Source organism: Macaca nemestrina, chromosome 15, assembly GCF_043159975.1.
Source record: "Macaca nemestrina isolate mMacNem1 chromosome 15, mMacNem.hap1, whole genome shotgun sequence".
Taxonomy (NCBI): Eukaryota; Metazoa; Chordata; class Mammalia; order Primates; family Cercopithecidae; genus Macaca; species Macaca nemestrina.
In genome coordinates, this window is record NC_092139.1 from 63,551,967 (window position 1) to 63,560,888 (window position 8,922).

At 45.4% G+C, this 8,922-nt stretch overlaps 1 pseudogene; it reads left to right on the forward strand.

Annotated features, from left to right (window-relative positions):
* Positions 1-8,922, forward strand: part of LOC139358571 (ankyrin repeat domain-containing protein 18B-like) — a 43,095-nt pseudogene that overhangs the window by 22,999 nt on the left and 11,174 nt on the right.

The window sequence follows — 8,922 nt, forward strand, 5'->3', positions numbered from 1 at the left end:
CCAGGGCCAAGGCAGGGCCAGAGCTAGACTTGGAGGTGTCCTGGCCCTGATTTGCTCTGCCCCAACGTTGGCCCAGCCCTGCTCTGGCACTTCCTGCCATCCCCTGTCCCTGGCCTGAGCATTGGCCCTGGCCCTGTCCTGCTTCTGGCCCTGTCCTGGAGTTGACCAGGCGTTGCCATGGCCCAGTCCTGCCATCGCCTTGCCCTCTGTCCTGGTGCTGCCGTGGCCTCAACCCTCGACCTGCCCTGACCCTGCTCAGCCCTGGAACTAACCTGACTCTGCCTTGGTGCTGGTCCTCTCCTCTCTATGGCCTGGCTCTGGCCCTGCCTTGTACATGCTCCGCCCTGCATGTCCCAACCTGGGCCCAGCCCTGGTCCTACCGTGTTCCTGGCCCTGGTTGTACCCTTGTTCTGGCCCTGACCCTGCCCTGGCTCTCTTCTGGCCCTTCCTTGGTCCTGCTCTGCCCTTCCATGCCCTGGCCTTGCCCTCACCCTGCACTGGCCCTGCACTGGTCCTGCTCAGCCCTGACACTGCCTTGGCCCCGGCTCTGCCTTCTCCCGAGCCTTGCCCTGCCCTGGCCTGACCCTGGGCCTGCCATGTCCATGACGTGGCCCTGCACCTGCCTTGCCATTCTCTGTCCTGGCCCTGTATTGTCCCCACCATGCTCTGGTCCAGCCCTTGCCCTGGTCCTGTTGCCAGTCCTGCTACTACTATGGCCCTGCCCTGTTTTTGGCCATGCCCTGTGTTACTGTAGCCCTGCCCTGCGTTGGCCCTGGCCCTACCCTGGCCTTCTCTTATCCTGGCCTGTCCCTATCCTGGCCTTTTCCACCCTGGCCTTTTCCACCCTGGCCTTTTCTACCCTGGCCTTGCTGTTCCCTGGCCTTGTCCTGCCCTGGCTGTGCCCTTGCTCTGGATCCTCCCTGGTTCTGCCTTCTCCCTGGCCCTGCCCTTGCTCTTGTCCTGTCCCTGGCCCAGCTTTGTCCTGGGTCTGACCCCTGGCCCTGACAATGCCCAGGCCCCACACTGGCCATGCCTTGACCCTGGCCCCTCCTTTGGCCCTGCCCTGGCCCTGTGCTATCTTAGTCCTGCCCTGGCCCTACCCTCACCCTACCCTGGCCCTGCCCTACCCTGACCTTGCCCTGACATGACCTTGCCTTTGGCATGCCCTGGCTCTGGTTCTGTCCTGGCCCTGCCCTTGCCCTGGACCCTCCCTGGCCATGTTTTTTCCCTGGTCCTTCTCTGGCCTTGCCCTGGCTCTGGCCCCTTTCTGGTCCTGCCGTGTTTCGGGTCTGCCCTGTCCATGTCCCAGACCTGGCTCTGGCCCTGGACTTACCTCTCCCTGCTCTGCCATACCCTGACCCATTCCTTGCTCTCCACTGAAGCTGGCCTGCCTTGGCCCTGTGCTACCCTAGACCTTCCCTGACCCTCTGCCAGCCCTGGCCCTGCCATATCCCTGCCCCGGCCCTGGTTCTGCCGTGCTTTGGGCCCTGGCCTTGGTCCTGACTTGTCACTGGCTGTGACCCTGCCCTTGGTTTTTCTTTGGCCGTGACCCTGCCCCCGTTCTGTCCTAGTCCTGGCCCTGTCCCAGTTCTGGTCGTGCCCTGGCCCAGCCCTGACTGGTCAGTGCACTACCTTGGCCCTGCCCTGTCCAACGCTGCCCATGCCGGGGCCCTGCCTTGGCTCTGGTCCTGACTTGGCCATACCCATGGCCCTGCCCCTGGTCCTGCCATATCCCTGACCCTGACTTGGCCCTGGTCCTTATCTGGCTCTGGTCCTGCGCTGCTTCTGGCCCTGCCCTGGCCCTGGCACTACCTTGGCCCTGGACCTGCCAAGGCTCCCACTTTCCCTGGCCTTTCCTTGACCTTGTGCTACCCTGGCCCTGCCATGCCATGGCCCTGCCTCTGCCTTGGCTCTGCTCTGGGCATGGCCTTGGCATTTGGCGTGGCCCTGCCCTGCCCCTACCCTGGACCTGCCCTACCACTACCTGGCCTGTCCCAGCCCTGCCCTGCCCTGACCCCATCCTGGCCCTGTCTTGGCCCTGTGCTACCCTGTCCCTGCACTGTCCTGGCCATGCCCTTGCACTGGCCTTTCCCTGGCCCAGGCCCTGGATTAACAAAGTTGTATAATCATCAATCACCACTGATTCTATGCAGAACATTTTCATCTTCCCAAAAATAAACCTGTTAGTAGTCACTCCCTGTCCCTCTCCCCTCGCAGCCCTTGGCAACCACTATTGTAGTTTTTTGTCTCTGTGGATTTACTTACTCTCAACTAGACATTTCGTACGAATGGAAACATTCACATGCCTTTTCGTGTGGCATGTACCAAGATTTTTGAAGTATACTTTTTAATTTTTGTCTGATGTTTTCTAGATTTTAAAGTTTAGATTTTTTAATCTTTCTGGATTTAGGTTTTTTTGTTTGTTTTTTTGGGTTTTTTTTTGAGACAGAGTTCTTGTTGTCCAGGCTAGAGTGCAATGGCGTGATCTTGGCTCACTGCAACATCTGCCTTCCAGGTTCAAGCAGTTCTGCCTTGGTCTCCCTGATTTAACCTGGCTCTGCCTTGGCCTGTCCCCGCCCTGGCCCTACCATGGCCCTGCCCCTCCCCAGGCTCTGCCCTAGTCTTGTGCTGACCCTGACCCAGACCTTGGCCCTGCCCCAGCCTTGTCCTAGACCTGGCCATGGCCCTGCCCCTGCCCTGGACCGGCGCTGGCACTGGCATGGACCCTGGCCCTTGCTCTGGCCCTTTGCTAGTTAAGGCCATACCCCGGCCCAGCCCTGGTCCTGATGCTGTCTTGGCCCTAATTTGCCCTGGCCCTACCCTGACCCTGCTATTCTGGCCCTAGCCCTGGCCCTGGCCCTGGCCCTGTTCCTGTCCTGGCCCTAGCCCCATTGCTGGTCCTGCCATGGCCCTTGTCTTGACATTGCCCTTTCATGGTCCTGGCCCTGGCCCTGCCCCAGCCCTGCTCTGGCCCTTGTGTGAACCCTGGCGCTGCAGTGGACCTGCATGTAATCCCGAATAGCTGGGATTGCTGGCATGTGCCACCGTGCCTGGCTAATTTTGTATTTATAGTAGAGATGGGGTTTCTCCATGTTGGTCAGGCTGGTCTTGAACTCCCACCCTCAGGTGATCCGCCTGCCTTGGCCTCCCAAAGTGCTGGGATTACAAGTGTGAGCCACCATGCCTGGCTAAAAAATATGTTTTAAAAAATGTATTACCAAAAAAAAAAAAAAAAAAACTAGCTAGATGTGGTGGCAGGCACCTGTGATCCCAGCTACTCAGGAGGCTGAGGCAGGGAGAATTGCTTGAACCTAGGAGGTGGAGGTTGCAGTGAGCTGAGATCATGCCACTGCACTCTAGACTGGACAACAGAGCGAGACTCCATCTTAAAAAACAAAAAATGAAATAATAAAGTAGTATTCTTACCCTTTTCTACTCACATTCCCACTGAGCGTATTAGTAGTATTGGCTGATGTGTATCCTTCCACTCACATCTACTTACCCATACATTCAAATGCAAAATACACACATGTAGGATGGTTGTGGTTGTATTTTAAAATGAAATTATTTTATGCACATTACTTTGCATCTTGCTTTAAGAAAATATTTTAGCTGTTCCTCAAAATAGTTGATAGAGATTTAACGTATTCTGAGTGCTCAGCAGACGGCTTGTGAAGGCAGCACCACAGCAACAGTTGCTCAGAGGGAACTGATTCAGGAACCTCGATTTAGCAATAGAGCCTAGGGTTTTCCAGCTCAGTGTCTTGAGCCTGTCTCTGCTGGTCATGTCAGTTACGTACTATTCAATCCAGAAGGCGCTATTTACATTGTAGTACATACATAGTCATTGCCTACTGAGTCATATAGATAGAAAAGTCAGTTATAAATTTTATGCCCCCCATTTGCTGCAGCTGTCAGTGGTGAGAAGAATGATTGAGTGTAGCTATAGGAGACTACTTCCATTGGCATGCCGCCTGCCTAACATACACAATTTTGTTAAGATATACAGATAGAATTATTATGCTAATAGCAAATATTTTATGTAGCTCACTATGTTCCACGTACTCTTCTAAGGGCTTCATGTTAATCCCCAGTTATACACCTGGTTGGGGGAGGTGACTCATGCCAGTAATCCTAGCATTTTAGAAGTTTGAGGCAGGAGGATCGCTTGAGCCCGGGAGTTTGAGACTAGCTAGAGCGATATAGTGAGACCCTGTCTTAAAAAAAAAAAAAAAAAAAAAATTTAAATACTTACTGAGGCATGGTGGTGCATGCCTGTAGTCCCAGCTACAATGGGAGGCTGTGGTAGGAGGGTCACTTGAACTTGGAATATTGGGACTGCAGTGAGCGGTGATCAAGCCTCTGCACTCCAGCCTGGGTAACAGAGCGAGACTCTGTCTCATAAGTAAAACGTTTTGTATAGATTCCCATAGAATTGAGTTAGACATCAGGCATAGAATTATTAGCCACTTGATGTCTGGCTTGAGTGTAAAACACGTAATAGGGGGCAGCTTTAAACCATCTCAATCAATAGCCTCTAACTTCTCAAGAAGGTTCTTATTTCATGAATTTCTAAGCGAGAGACTACCTGGATTAAGACATTTGGTGGATACCATTTTGAGATGAGGAATCTCAGTTGGGAAGCAGGGAGACCTCTGCTTGACTGGAGCTGCCAATGATATAGTTGAGTGTCCCCCTGAAAGAAACTTTAGAACAAGACTTTCATCATGCCGCATCTCTATGGAAAAGGAAATTCTTTAAAAGAAAACAAAGGCAAACAATTGATAATCTGATTCTCATGGGAAAGTTTTCATTATAAAAGAAAACAAGGGCTGGGTGCCATGGTTCATGTCTGTAATCCCAATACTTCGGGAGGGTGAGGTGGGTGGGGAACCTGAGGTCAAGAGTTCAAAAACAGCCTGGCCAACATGGTGAAACCCTGTCTCTACTGAAAATACAAAAATCGGCCAGGTGTGGTGGTGTGCACCTGTAGTCCCAGCTACTTGGGAGGCTGAGGCAGGAGAATCACTTGGATTCAGGAGGTAGAAGCTGCAGAAAGCCAAGATAGCACCACTGCACTCCAGCCTGGATGACACAGTGTGACTTCATATCAACAAAAAATGAAAAACAAATAAAAACAATGTATAATGGTCAAAAAAGGACGAAAGAAAGAAAAAAAGGACAAAGTATACTGGTCAGTATTGTCACAGTGAGATAGTCCCTCTTTGAGATTAGAAAATAACAGTATACTCAGAGTAGCATCAATAAGAACCAATGTAAAATAGACAAGATTCACTATCTACAAAAGTCATCTGCACCAAGTAGCAACGTATGAGTGTGTGGTTGAGAATATGGCCTATAATATGTGTACTAGAAGGAAGAGGCCTCAAGAGAAAGGTCAGAGCTGGAAATGTAGATTAGGGAATCTAGGTCAAAGTTTTGAGATTTTCAGAGTCCTGAGAGAATTTAAAAGGTGAAATAGCTGGGTGTGGTGTCTCATGCCTTTAATCGCAGCACTTCGGGAGGCCAAGGCAGGCAGATCATGAGGTCAGGAGTTCAAGACCAGTCTAGCCAACATAGTGAAATCCCGTCTATACTAAAAATACAAAAAATTAGCCAGGTTATGGTAGCACATGCCTGTAATCCTAGCTGCTTGGGAGGCTGAGGCAGGAGAATCACTTGAACCCAGGAAGTGGAGGTTGCAGTGAGCCGAGATCATGCCACTGCACTCCAGCCTGGGTGACAGTGGGAGAGTCCATCTCAAAACAAAAAACAAAAACTAAACAAAACAAAAACCAGAAAGGAGTAGAGCTGAACAACACAGGTTGCTGCATTTAGAAATGAAGTGGGGTCAGAGGAGCAGAGGGAGCATTTGGTCACCGCTCGCAGTTGCTGCCGAGTAAAGCGGAGTAAAGTCCTTGACGACCCTTGGAGTTTTTTATTGGAATTATTAAAAATCAGATTTCAGTATAAAAAACAAAGTAAGTGATGAAAAATAGATTTCTAGATGAGACCATGTGTCATAGAGTCCAATGGAAGGGGAGAAACAGGGTAATAGAAAAGCCACAAAAAGTAGACAAAGGTTGTGTTTTTGTTTATTATAGAAAAAATAAACTTTATTTAAAGAGAAGTGATTAAGAGAAAGGGAAAAACTGAAACCTATGGGTGAATACTTAGAATGACATTATTTAACTCAGCCTGAAGACAGATGAGGATCAAAAATGTAATGAACTACATAAGAGTTTTCTAAAAATCATGTTAGTAAGATGTAATTTAAGAAAACTTGGTATATCTTAAATATTAATGACATTTCTAGAGTATCTTTAAAAATTAAATATAAATATAACTACTATTTTTTTTCTTTTTTTTACTAACCCTTAGTATTTTATGTGTAAAAACCCTCATTTGTAACAAAGATTGTTGGCAGTTTAAATTTCAGAAAAGATAATGATGAAAGTATGAATCATTTTTAGCAGTATTAAGAAAAATTACTATTTTTGAAATCTGCCCTCACTGGCATCAGGTTTATAAAACGCACTTTATACACCTGCCTAAATAAGTATTACTCATCCATTTATGAAAAATACATTTGAGATAAAAGAAGGGTCTCTAGATTTTACAAAATAATTTTAAACACTTTTTTTAAGACTGAAGAAAAAAATGAAGAATTAAGAAAACTTTTTGAGTGAATATCATCACTGGAATATAATGTGAATCGAATAAGAAAGAAAAATCATTAACTAGAACAAAAGGCAACTGGGTAAGGTTTTCCTATTGTAGAATACGTTAACCATTTATTAATTGATTTAACTCTAATTTTACTTGACTAAAACCTAGATACAAATTCATGTTATGTCTGTATTTTCATAATTAAATGAATTCTATTTTGAAATGTATTTTACAAGCTCACAACACAACTTTATAGGCATCTGCGTCGTGGGGGCAGGAGTCAGCTGAGCTGCTGGGGCAAGGTGAAAGTTTTTTGAATGCCAAAATATTATACTTATTTTATTTTTTTATTATTATTATTATTTTGCTGGGGGACAGAGTCTGGTTCTGTCTCCCAGGCTGGAGTGCAATGGCCCGATCTCGGCTCACTGTAACCTATGCCTCCAAGCAATTCTCCTGCCTCAGTCTCCTGAGTTGCTGGGATTACAGGTGTGTGCCACCATGCCTGGCTAATTTTTGTATTTTTAGTAGAGGCAGGGTTTTGCCAAGTTGGTCAGGCTGGTCTCGAACTCCTAACCTCGTGATCTGCCCGCTGCAGCCTCCCAAAATGACGTGAGCCACCGCGCCTGGCCACTTACTCTTTCATGATTCTGAAAACAGTGACAAAGCCTTGGACATACAATGTCAAGTACACTCTTCATTATCTAGCTTGAATTTTGATTTCTGAAGATATTTTTGCTGTCTGTGGTCATTTTTTCTTCGCTTTGTAGTATCCTCTGCTGCATTCAAATTCTTTAAAGAAGACCTATTTGTGTCATTCTTTAATATCAAAATTTATCTTGATATTTAGCTTTTATTTTGTTTCTGCTGCTTTGTCTTTTAGATATAAAAACATATTGTAGAAGTTTACTCATTTTACACGGTACCTCTGTTGTATACATGAAACATACATGTTATAAAACTTCTGTTTTACATAAATAAATTTCATATATATATAAATATATGTAAAACTTAAAGAAAAACTAAAATGAACATTCACGTTTTGATCACAGATTTTTTTTTAATGGAATGTGTCTTTGAAGCCCTGAACACAGCTACTTCTCTATTTATTTACTGAGCACTTAAGTTTGTTTTTGATTCTAATCGACATTTTTCTGACGTTGCCTTTCTCTACATGGTTTTGTATCTCTTTCGTTTTGTTGACATTATGTCAGCAAAGATCTCTAGATCTCTTCTTCAAAGTCTGTAAATCATCACACATCTCTCTGCCCCTTTCCCTTTTTCTAAAATGGCCTGTTTCCTTTTTCTCCTCAACACAGATACTAAAGATGTTTTCTTCTCTTTTTCTACATTGAATGGTCTCCTTGATGCTTTTTGTGTGTACTTTTTTCTCTTCTTATAGACTGCGGGCAATGGGTATCAAAATGTATTTTTGTGTCTTTTTCAAACATATGTGTTTTACTTTTTCATCTTGGTTACTTACCTCTGGGTTATGGCTTATATTTAGTAATAGGTTATCTTACTTAACATACCAACATGGATATGAATAGTTTATTTACAAGAAGTGTAGTTAGGCCAGGTGTGGTGGCTCACACTTGTAATCCCAGCACTTTGGGAGGCCAGGGTGCGTGGATCATTAGAGGTCAGGAGTTCAAGACCAGTCTGACCAGTGAAACCCCATCTCTACTAAAAATACAAAATGAACCAGGTGTGGTAGTACACGGCTGTAATCCCAGTTACTTGGGAGGCTGAGACAGGTGAATCACTTGAATCCAGGAGGCAGAGATTGGAGTGAGCCGAGATCACAAAGTTGCACGTCGCCCTGGACGACAATAGTGAAATTCCATCTCAAAACAAAACAAAACAAAATGTATGGTTATAATATCACTTTACCTGCCATATATGCCATAAATTGTTCTTCATATTATTTAAGATTGTAATTTCATATAGAATGCTTTCAAACTATGTTCAGTTGAAACTGAAAGGATCATAGTTTATAGATTTGTTTCTTTGATATGCCATAACATAATATCTTTTTAAAAAATTATTAAACATTTTCTCTTAAAAATACTTGACTTACTAATTATGTATGCAGATATAAGAAACTCCTGGAAATGATAATAAATATGTTATACGTATTTGGAAATGAAGACTTTGGTTTCCATAAAGACTTAAAAACAGATAAACTGAAAATTGATATTCTGATTAAGAAGCTAAACCATAAGGTAATTTTTTTTAAAAAAATTATTTTAT